Genomic DNA, 12,243 nt, shown 5'->3' with positions numbered 1-12,243 from the left:
CTGTTCAATACTGAGAAGGACAAGTTATAATCCAGCTGTCCAGTCCCCCCTTTTTATCAGGGTTCCATATCCCAGGACCTACTTACCTAACAGCAGATATGTCCTTATTTAGTCTTCAGCGATCGTGTATCTTTTAGCTTCGTTTTCCCACAAACTTTTTTAAGCCCTCTCATATAGCTCACAAAGTTCATGTTCTGAAGCCCGATGAGATGAGTAGGGCTTCGGGGTCTAAAAGCCTGCAAGAGGTCATCTAAGATACAACTATGGATCTCTCCTGGGTAGGAGAAATAGTAAGAAAGTGATCAACATGTGATGAGACACAAGTTTACAAGGCTAATAGACTACATGGTCTAAGACCTCAACTACTCTGAGAACAGAAGAGCTAAATGGTGCCCAGGTTCCACCTTGAGCTATCTGATGGACGCAGGGGCACGCAATAAACATCTCTGATTAGTATGGTAGAAAAATATAGAACAAACAAAAAATTCTTAAATATTCCCAGACTACTTGGGCCACCTGAGGCCAGAGGACTCTCTGGGCTATCATCATGCGATACCTTGACACCGCCCCCCCCAATAGATCCTGTTAGATGAATATTATTGTAAAAAAAACACCTGCATGAGTCAAAAAGTGAACATTTAATCCAAAACAATGAAGACAAAATAAGAAAGGAACGGCAAACAAGAGTACTGGAAATGGAAAAATGGTAACATAATTAATAGGAATATTGAAACAATATGAAAAACATCAGTAATGTCATTTTCAATATGTGTGGAAATTGTCAAGGGGGAAATGAACATGTGTAAATTTTCACCAGAACACAATAAAATATTATTTTTAAAGTAAATAGAAAATTACCATAAAATGTCAATATAAATGTAAAGAATATGGAATTACTAACAAGTTGAAATCAAAGAGTAAAGTAGAAAGACTTAATTTCCTGCTTTTAAAACTTTTCAAGTCCACAGTAATCATGACATCACAGTATTAACATGAGGATAGACATAAGATCCATGGCGGGAAATATCCAAGGAAATAATTTTAAAAGGAAAGATACCTATGTATTTAAGATCAATTGATTTTAAACCATGGTACCAAGTAATATAATGGGAAGGGAATAGCCTTCAACCATTTTTTGGTTATATGCCTGTGATTGGTAGGTTTATTGTGCCAACCAGTGAACACATGGGGTTATTTCAAGGGCATTTTAATAGAAGGGCGAGAGATAAATGGCTCCAAGAGCCTTGCCTTTCTTGTCTCTTGCTCTTTGGTGATTGGACCAGTGTGTGGCTGCCTTAGCTAGTTCGTTGCCTCAGCGTGTGAGCTACATTACCTGTGGGACACCCAACACATGGACTGTGTCGCTATAGTTTGAGGTTCCTTCAAGGCCTGCTTGACCATACTGCTGGTGTAAACATCACTTGAACTGTGGAAGGTGGGACCATGTCATCTGGATGACTGTTGGTGACCTGCCCTGCTGTTTGCTACCTGTGGCTGGATTGTCTGAATAGTTCTACAGAAGATTCAGCTGTCTGCTTCATTAACTTGCACCCAGCAGACCTCATGAGTTGAAGTACTGCCATTGTATGAATTGTCTCGCAGAAGTGAGTGCACTCTGCCCTTTGTACTGCTCTGTGGACTAATGAGCTGTTCATTTCTTATATTGTATCTACCAATCTATCTTTCCATCTTAAATCATGCATGTCTTGGTCTTCTTTCTCTAGAGAACCCTGTCTAACACAATGCCATATATAATATGAACTTAAACTTCTATTTTACAAAATACACAAAAATGCACTAAAAAACTTATCATATACCTAAAGCTGGGAGCTAAAGCTACAACACTTCAAGAAGGAAATATGAGAAAATATTTGTAATCATGACTTCAGGAGATATTTTATCTATGAAATAAAACCATACTCCATAAAACCTTTTTTAAATGATAAATTACGCTACGTAACCTTTTTTCCTCGTTTTTTTAAATGAGGAAAAGAACAGACATTCCAAAAAAGATTATGTATAGATATCCAATCCAATACACACGTGACAATATACTTAACATGCATAATTGGCAAAGTATAATCGCAAAGTGATTTAAATTCACATGCAACTAAATCAGCGATGCTCACAGTGATAGAAAATGAAAAATATTGGTGAGGATGTAGAGAAATTCACGCTCTCAGACACGATTGGTGAGTATGCAAAATAGCTTATCTGCCTTTGAAAACACTTTTATAATTCCTTTAAACATTTTATATACACAATGTCTATAAAGTGCCGCAATTCCACACCTCAGTATTTATGCCAGAGCGATGAATCATTTGTTCACCCCGAAACCTATATGCAAACGCTCACAGCACCATTGTTCATAATAAGAAAAAACTGTAAACAACCAAACTGTACCTCAGTTAGGGAGAAGATAAACAAAATTCTGCATGTATGTGTGTGTGTACACATACATACATACATACATACACAATAATATAGTACTTAGAATATAGGGAATAAGTTGTTATATATGAAAGGTGGATTAACATAAAATATGCTAACAGAAGGCACACGCAAAATAATCTGTATTTCATGGTACTATGTATAAGAAATATCTAGAAAAGGTATAACTATAAAGACAGACACCTATTGGGCCATTGCTGGGGATGAAAGGTTGTGTGGAAATTTCTGTGTACAATACAAAAATGGCATGAGCACATGAGCAGCAAAACAAATGCAATTGAATAGAGCCAAATCTGTGAGAAAGGATAACTAGAGAGCCTTATAGGTCATTGAGGACATGTTAAACTATTTAATCAGCAGTATGAAAACATTTGATTATCTCTTCATGGACAAATAAATAGAGCCCCATTCCAAGCCATTGGCAAAAAAATAGATTTCAAATGGATGTTCTTAAATGTAAATATAAAAAATTAAATATTACCCCCAAAATTTCAGAATTACCTGATGAGCAACAAAAACCACCAGCCTTGATGAACAACAGAAATGTGGGGCTTAAAGGAGACAGCAGTGGGTGTAAGATACAAAAATAATAATAATTTCACTGGGCTAGAAGTAGGGAAGCCGAGAAGGTGGCGGTGGATCAGACCATGAGCCGGAATACCTTTGGCGAGCTCAGAGTCTAAGAGAGATGGTTGTTTTAAATATAATTGTATTTGCTTGTGCACCAGCCTGTGTGATCGAGTGGTCGCGAAGGAATCAGTTATCAGGCATCAAAGAACATACAATCATATGATTGGATGCAAACCTCCATGATAGGATCGCTGAAGACAAATGGGTGCACAAGCAAATGTGGTGAAGAAAGCTGATGGTGCCCGGCTATCAAAAGAGATAGTGTTTGGGGTCTTAAAGGATTGAAGGTGAACAAGCGGCCATCTCGGTCAGAAACAAATAAGCCCACATGGAAGAAGCACACCGGCCAGTGCGATCACGAGGTGCCCAAGGGACCAGATAAAAGGCATCATGCAAACAACAAAAAAAAAAGATATAAGTGTGTGTATGTATGTGTATATATGTGTATATGTATATATGTATGCGTATATATATATTATATTAAATGAAGGGGGAAGTGCAGAGTGGAGACCCAAAGCCCAAGTGTCGGCCAATGGAGATCCCATCATAGAGGGGCTTAGGAAAGGAGATGGGTTAATTAGGGTGTGAGGTAGTATCGATGAAGAACACAGCTTTCCCCCAGATCCTGGATGCTTCCTCCCCCCAACTACCATGATCCGAATTCTACCTTGCAGGGCTGGATAGGACAGAGGCTGTGCACTGGTACATATGAGGGTTGGAGATACAGGGAATCCAGGGTGGAAGATACCTCCAGGACCAAGGGCGTGAGGGACGATGCTGGGAGAGTGGAGGGTGAGTGGGTTGGAAAGGGGGAACTGATTACAAGGAGCCACATGTGACCTCTTCCCTGGGAGAGGGACAGCAGAGAAGGGGGGAAGGGAGACCCCGAATAGGGCAAGATATGACAAAATAACGAGGTATAAATTACCAAGGGCATATGAGGGAGGGGGGAAAAGGGAGGGAGGGGGGGAAAAAAAGAGGACCTGATGCAAGGGGCTTAAGTGAAGAGCAAATGCCTTGAGAATGATTGGGACAGGGAATGTATGGGTGTGCTTTATACAATTGATGTATGTATATGTATGGATTGTGGTAAGAGTTGTTGGAGTCCCTAATAAAATGTAAATGAAGAAAAGAGGAGAAAAAAATGATTAGGGCAAAGACTGTACAGATGTGCTTTATACAATTGATGTATGTATATGTATGAACTGTGAAAAGAATTGTATCAGCCCCAATAATTTGTTAAAAAATAAAAAATAATTATTAAAAAAAAAAAAAAAGAAAAGAAAACATGCTTTTTTCCTTCCCCTTTACCAGTTCACACTTCTTTTAGAGCCTACAATTTAAAATAAAAATATTTTAATAAAGTGCTCATTGCAATTATAAAAAAAAAATAAATAAATAAAAAATAAATATAATTGTAGTTTGAAAAAGTATAAATCCACATGACAATAAGGATAGAATCAGAAAAAGCATTCAACAACATGTAACACCAATTCCTGTTTAAGCCATTTGAGAAGCTTGGAATGGAAGGAAAATTCCTCAAGACAATACAAGCTATATATGAAAAACCAACGACCAATGTGGTAGTCAATGGAGAAAAGACTAACACAATCCCACTGAAAAAGGAGACCAGAAAAGATGCCCCTTGTCCCCACTCTTAATTACTATCATGCTGGAGGTATTAGCTAACAGCATAAGGCAAAGAAAAGTCATCAAATGTTTTCCTCTGTGGAAGGAAGAGGTGAAAATATTATTTGCAGATGATATGATTTTATATATGGAAAATCCCAAAAGTTCCACAAGGGGACTACTGGAAGCAGTAAAGGAGTTTGGCAGAGGAGCAGGATACAAGATCAACAAACAGAAGTCCATTGGACTGTTACACACATAGGATAAGACCACAGAAGAGGAGATCAAAAAGGTGGTACACTTCACAATAGCCAAACACGAATTGAAATATCTAGGGATATACCTGCCTAAAAGAACAAAAGGTCAATATGCGGAAAACTACAGAACGCTATTACAAGAAACCAAGAGCAACCTCAACAAATGGAAGAATATCCCAGGCTCATAGATTGGAAGGCTCAATATAGTCAAGATGTCAGTTCTGCCTAAGGCACTCTATAAGTTTAATGCAATCTTGATACAACTACACTCATCTTCCTTCAAAGAAATGCAAAAGCTGATTGCCAACTTCATATGGAGAGGGAAGAAGCCCAGAATTAGCAGAGAACTGCTCAAAAAGAAGGATACAGTAGGAGGGCTTGCTTTACCTGAATTTAGCACACACTATACAACCACATGGTCAAAACCGCATGGTGTTGGTACAATGGCAGATACTCAGACCAATAGAAAAGAACTGAAAAGCCAGAAAAAAATCATCAGCATAGAGACAACTGATCTTTGATAAGGGCCCCAACAATATCCAAAGGGAAGCAGATGCCCTTTTTAACAAGTGCTGCTGGAAAAATATGTATATTTAGCTGCAGAAAAATGAAGCAAGAACCTTATCTCACTCCATGCTCAAGAAGAAACTCTAAGAGGATCAGAGACCTTGAAGTTAAACCTGAAACTATTAGGGCCATCAATGAAGGAATTGGGATGAAATTGAGAACTTTGGCACAGGGAATACGCAGGCTATCACAAACAGGAAAGGACACAAACACAGAAGAGAAACATATTGACAAATGGGATATAATGAAGATAAAACACCTGTGTACATGGAAAGAATTCACCAGGAGAGCAATAACAGCGTCCACGGACTGGGAAAACATCTTTAGCAATGACACATCACACAAAGGCCTTATTAGTAAAATCCACAATACTCTGGTAGCTGCACAGGGGCAGACATCTGAATGGCCCTAAAACATATGAGAAAATGTTCCTGATCTTTAGCCATAAGAGACTTGCAAATTAAAACAACAATGAGGTACCACCTAACACCCTCAAAGATAGCCCAATTCAAAGAAATAGAAAGAAACAAGTTTTGGAGTGGCAGTGGTGAGACAAGAACACTCATCCACTGTTGGTGGACCTGTAAGTATGTACAGCCACTATGGAAATCGATCTGGTGATATCTAAGACACATGGAAATTGAGTTACCACATGACCCAGCAACCCCCTTACTGGGCATATACCCAGAAGAGGTAAGAAAGAAACCAAGGCCAGACATGTGTGCTCCAATGTTCAATGCGGCACAGTTCACAATCGCAAGGAGTTGGGAACAACCCAAATTTCTATCAACTGACGAGTGGATTCGAAAGCTGTGGTACATACATACAATGGAGTACTATGCATCACTAAAAAGCAGTGATGAAACGTATGAAGCACATCGCTACATGGAAAGAACTGGAGGAAATCATGCTAAACGAAGTAAGCCACGGACAAAAGGACAAGTACTACATGAGTCCGCTGAGGTAAGCATTAAAAAAAAAATGCAAAAGGGCCATAGGGGAAAAGCTGCTGTATACAAACATTCTTGGGCTAAGGACCAGGTAGTATGGCACAGACCAGACCAAATACAGGGATACATATGGTAGACAACTAAAAACAAGGTGGGAAAAGGAAAAAATACTAATAATAAAAAAGAAATGGGTATCAGGGGCACAGGGCACTAACCCACCCAAGGGGAAGGTGTTGCTTATATCTCCACAGGGAAATATGGACCAGGCGTGTTTTAGTCAGGGTTCTAAAACAACAAACTATCGCAAGACTTCAACCCAGTGCTCCAAGAAGTGAATGCAACATGCCAGGGTGGAGGAGGGAACAAGTGAAGAGGTGTGAGGGGCAGGCCCTAATCCCAAGTACTATGTGGATACCTGTTCCTGCCCCCACCCAGAAGAATTTATTTCAAAAGACCTCATTGAATCTGCAGCTCCAGGAGATGGAGATATCTGATTGGAGCACATGGGAGCCGATGAAAGGGGAGGAGGAGAGAGTGGAGTACATCCTGACCCACTAGGCTTGAGGAAAGTGTCCCCAATTAGAGAAGCCAGCCCACATGGTCGGCCCCACTATGAGATATGATGTCCCTCACTGACCCATAGCCCTACAGGGGACAACACCGGAGACACAGTGAGGGAATTGCGCCCTAGATAATCCCGCCACACCTAGACAAAACAGTAAAGTGGTGCAACAGAACAGCAAGGAACGGAGCGGCAAGATCTACAGGGAATGTTAAAGGTGGACTTTGGGCCAGGGCAGGTTCCCGAACACACTGGACAGGTAAACACTCCTAAAGGCCAACAAATAGTCGTTGAACTGAATACAAGCTTTCTTTTCTAGAAGTAGCACGCTAGCTTGGTGATTACAAGGGGCCGAAGGGATCCTTTACCAGGCATCAATGAACAAAAAATCATAATATTCTGTGCTCACCTCCCTGATACAATCACTGAAGACAAATGGGCACATAAGTAAATGTGGCAAAGAAAAGCTGATGCTTCCCAGTTATCAAAAGATATAGCATCTGGGGCCTTAAATGCTTGAAGGTAAACACGTGGCCATCTAGCTCTGAAACAACAAAGCTAACCTGGAAGAAACACACCGTCCCGTGTGATCAGAAATTGACGAAGGGGTCAGGTATCAAGCATCATCAGAACACAAAAGATATCCCAGTGAATGAGTTGGGGAGTGCAGAGTGGAAACCCAAAACCCATTTGCAGGACACTGGACATCCCCTTACATAAGGAAGGGTCTTGGGGATGAGATGAGCTAGTCAGGGTCCGACATAGCAATAATGAAATATACACCTTTCCTCTAGTTCCTAAATGTGTCCTTCTCCCCCACTATCATGATCCCAATTCTACCTTACAAATATGGCTACACCAGAGGATGTACACTGGTACAGATAGGAACTGGAAACACAGGGAATCCAGGGTGTATGATCCCTTTCAGACCAGTGGTGTGAGTGACTATACTTGGAAAGTGGAGTGAGGTGGGTTGGAAACCAGGAACCGATTACAATGATTTATATGTGACCTCATCCCTAGGGGATAGACAACAAAAGAGTGGGCAAGGGGAGATGTCAGACAAGCAAGATATGACAAAATAATAATTTATAAATTATCAAGGGTTCATGAAGGAGGGAGGTGGGGAGGGAAGGGAAAAATGAGGGGCTGATGCCAGGGGCTAGGGGGGGGAGTAAAAGTTGTGAAAATGATGAGGGCATTGAATGTGCTTTACACAATTGATGTATGTTTGGATTGTGGTAAGAGTTGTATGAGCCCCTGATAAAACGATTAAAAAAAATAATTGGAGCTTTGGTCGCGAGGAAGCGAATGAAGGAGATATAGATAAAGATGGGGCAGATCTGCTAAGTGTAGATGAAGATGAGGATTCTGAGACCTCAAAAGGAACAAAGGTGAATTGCCGATCTGAAATTGTTTCTTGATGACCTATGTAAGATAAAACAAGACTGAAAGTTTTAAAACTTTGAAAGGGAACCCACTTGGACTTAACATGTTAAGCGACCATAAGACTTGAGTGAGAAGACACAAAATGCACCATTATGTTCGGCAACTGTAGTTCATGGTAGACGTTTGCAACATGCTAGCGCACGGATGTCATTAGTGCAAGCAGCAGCCCGAACAGAAAGGAACTGATAACCACCTGGTTCCCAGAAGGTTGACACTGCTCCTTTAAGGCCTTTCCGTTGGCCCCAAAGTATTGCCAAGGTGCTCTGACGTCAACAATGCTACCCCTCGTGCCACGCCCACGTCAAAAGAATCCCGCTGGTCTTTCCGGGAGTTTCCCAGTCAAGGTCCGTGAGCAGCTTGAAGGTCGTCCAAGCTCTGGAAGAGAAAGGACGATCACCGCGTCTGCCGAAGTGGCGGTATGAATCTGTCCAAGGACTTTCACAAGAACTGTAGACAAGCCATAGGTCCGAGTGAATCGCCTGGACCGTTATCCGGGATGTCGGTTCCTCAGAATCCTGCAGGCCCGAAGTCACAAAATACAAAAGCAATCAACAAGTGTTATGGCCCCAGCCAGGGTAAGCCCCCCACTAATATGACTGTTAACTGTGATGATAGTAGACAGACATATGGGCTGACTAGTGGGAACGTCATTTTAGCCAATGCGAAAGGAACCAAAATGGCAAAGAGGAAGGAAAGGAAACCCAGGCTTTCACATCCACATGATCCAATCGATTTGTTCAGTGATGATGAGGACAGTGACAGAGCCAACAGAAGAGAGAGCGTAGCTCCTCAACAGGCTGCTTCAGCATGTTGCTCCCGAGCGCCCCCCACCGGGAGTCTGGAAGCAGCCTGCAACGAAAACACACATAGAGGAGGCATTCTGGCCCAAACCGAGTTAAATACTGCTCCGTTGGCAATTAAAGCAAGCATGAGAGACCCTTTGCGCAGTTTTGGTCTCAACAAGCCTCCAAAACGGCGTAAAATTGTTTCTGAAGAAACCGTAGTACATCCTTTGTCCACAAGCTGCCAGAGTTCCTGGGACAGGGTCATTTTAAAGTGTCGATGTGTACGAGTAGGAATATTTCTCCGGGTTTTACTTGAGCCAGTCACTTTTGCTTTGGGTTTTATCAAGATAAAGCTAGAAGAACCGGAAGGTGGTCAGGCAGCAATTACCATAGACACCTCTGATGTAATGAAATGTGACTGGTGTCAAGTCCGAAACCCCCCAGTCGTGTTTCTCCAGACCACACCAGCAGTTTATGGAAAGTTGAGCACTCAGCTGCAAATGCACAAGAAAGAGAAAGTTTGGACTGAGTGTAAAGAAATAAATAAGATACCGAATCTAGAACGATATATCATCTTAAGTTTTGACACTGACCTTGATCTTGAAACAAATACACGATTTGAAAAAATCCTTATTGAAATAGGTAGAAAGAATAAGATTTCCAATTTTTTTTTCAAAAATTTCCTTTGAAGAAGCCAATACCAGAATTGTTGCCTGTAGAAAAACCTATGCTGAAAGCATCAAAGGAACTGTGGTACAAAAATTGAACATAATGAAAACTATGTCCTTTAACACTAAAATACTACTTCAAATCAAACAGAAACTCCAATTGGTTGGTGATGACAAAGCTACTGGACAGAACCAAGCCGCCTTTACTGGTCCTGTAGAAAAACTAATAGTGTACCCACCACCTCCAGCTAGAGGAGGAATCTGTGTTACCAATGTGGACCTACACTGTCTAAAGGAAGGGGTATTTCTAAATGATATTATTATTGACTTTTATTTGAAATATTTGGTGCTTGAGAAACTGAAGAAAGAGGAAGCGAACCGAATTCATATATTCAGTTCGTTTTTCTACCCATGCCTGACTGACATAAAAAGACAGCCTTTTCAGGAATGTACCAATCTATCAACACCAAAAAAGCGACATCTGAGAGTAAAATCCTGGACCCGGCATGTAAATATTTTTGCAAAAGATTTTATTTTTGTACCCCTTAATGAAAATGCACATTGGTTTCTGGCTATTATTTGTTTCCCTGGCTTTGAGAAACCACAATATGAGCCTAATCCTCATTTCCACAAAAATACACTCGTCCAAAAAACTTCAACTGTAGTAGACCGTTGTATTTCTTCTCCTCCAGCCAACGTAATGGCCAGTTCTTCACAAGCCTGCTCTGCCAAGCCTGTAATTTCGAGTATTCTAAACAGAAAGCCTCACATGCCTTTATTTCCTTCAAAGGGTCCCCCACAGGAAGAAAGGGACCCTCGGTGTGGGGAACATACATGCAATGTAAAAGGTAGTTTGGAAAAAGTAAGCCAGACTGCAAGTGAAAGTGAAGCATCAAAGAAAGGAGATTCCGTGTGCGAGAAGGTTGTTGAAAAGAATAACAGTGAACATGGGCCACAAGGGGACTGTTTAAGACCGTCACAACATGCACACGCAGTGAGTGAAATCAAGCCAAACTGTCCTCATGGGTCACCCTTCAAAGAGCAGGAGAGCCCTTGCAGCCCAGAGAGAGGACAGTACCATTTCGAGCCCACCGTGTGTAAGCAGCCTTGCATCTTGCTACTGGACTCTCTACGAGGCCCTTCCCGCTCACATGTTGTGAAAATTCTTCGAGAATATCTAGAGGAAGAATGGGAAATTAAAAAAGGCACCAAGAGGAGTTTTTCCACAGATGTCATGATGGACCTGAGTCCAAACGTGCCCCAACAAAGCAACCTCAGTGATTGCGGTGTCTATTTGCTGCAGTATGTCGAGAGTTTTTTTGAGAATCCAGTTCTCAATTTTGCACTACCTATGGATTTGAAAAACTGGTTTCCTCCTCTAAGAATACGGGCAAAGAGAGAGGAAATCCGCAACCTAATTCTGAAGATGGAAGCAGAGCAGTGCAACGGGAGAACAAGCGTACAGACAGGCTTTCAGAAGAAACGCCTTTAGGTGAAGGAACGCAACCAGATGACGCCAGGATCGCAGACTGACCATTTCTCTTGCCTGGTCAGTTCTGCCTCTAGAAATAATACACTCTTGATCTTGGTCTAGACAATAAAACATGCAATTGTCCATGACTCAGAGTGATTTGTAAATTTTCATGCTTCTCTAAATGTCCTATAATTAATTTTCCATAAAGTATGTATTAAGTAAATGTCGATAATTATGTTAATGGGGCCAATTTTCCTAGCATTTATCATTTCGTTTTTCACCCATTAGGAAGCTTTTGTTATGTGTTTTCTGTTTCTATAACTTAAACCTGCAACTTCTAAGCACAAAACAAAAATAGAGGAAAAAATAGAAGAAGAAGAATTTATAATTCATCAAGGTTTGACTAGGGTGTAAAGGTGGGGGAGGGAGATGGAGAGGGAAACAAAGAGGAGTTGACACAAGGGGCTCAAGAGAAAGAAAAGGTTTTGAAAGGGATGATGGCAACATATGTACTAATGTGCTTGATACGCATAAACACTGAAGACGAAGGTGTACATAAGCAAGTCTGGTGAAGAAGGCTGATGGTGCCCGGCTACTGACAGATATAGCGTGTGGGGACTTAAAGGCTTGAAAGAAAACAAGTGGCCATCTATCCCAGAAGCAAAAAAGCCCACACAGGAGCAGCACACCAACATGGGTGATCGTGAAGGGCAGAGGAGACCGGGTCTCTAACAACAAAGCAGGGGTGGGGGTCGTGGGAATCACATCACCGTGAATGAGGGGGAGTGCGTGTTGGGGACCCAATGCCCATCTTTAGATAG

At 41.4% G+C, this 12,243-nt stretch overlaps 1 pseudogene; it reads left to right on the top strand.

The window, feature by feature from the left end:
• The window catches only part of LOC142433357 (sentrin-specific protease 6 pseudogene), a 28,597-nt pseudogene extending 17,116 nt beyond the window's left edge, over positions 1-11,481 (top strand).
• Positions 11,482-12,243: the final 762 nt, after the last annotated feature.

Source organism: Tenrec ecaudatus, chromosome X (assembly GCF_050624435.1).
Source record: "Tenrec ecaudatus isolate mTenEca1 chromosome X, mTenEca1.hap1, whole genome shotgun sequence".
Lineage (NCBI taxonomy): Eukaryota > Metazoa > Chordata > Mammalia > Afrosoricida > Tenrecidae > Tenrec > Tenrec ecaudatus.
This window is presented reverse-complemented; position numbering and strand designations above follow the sequence as displayed.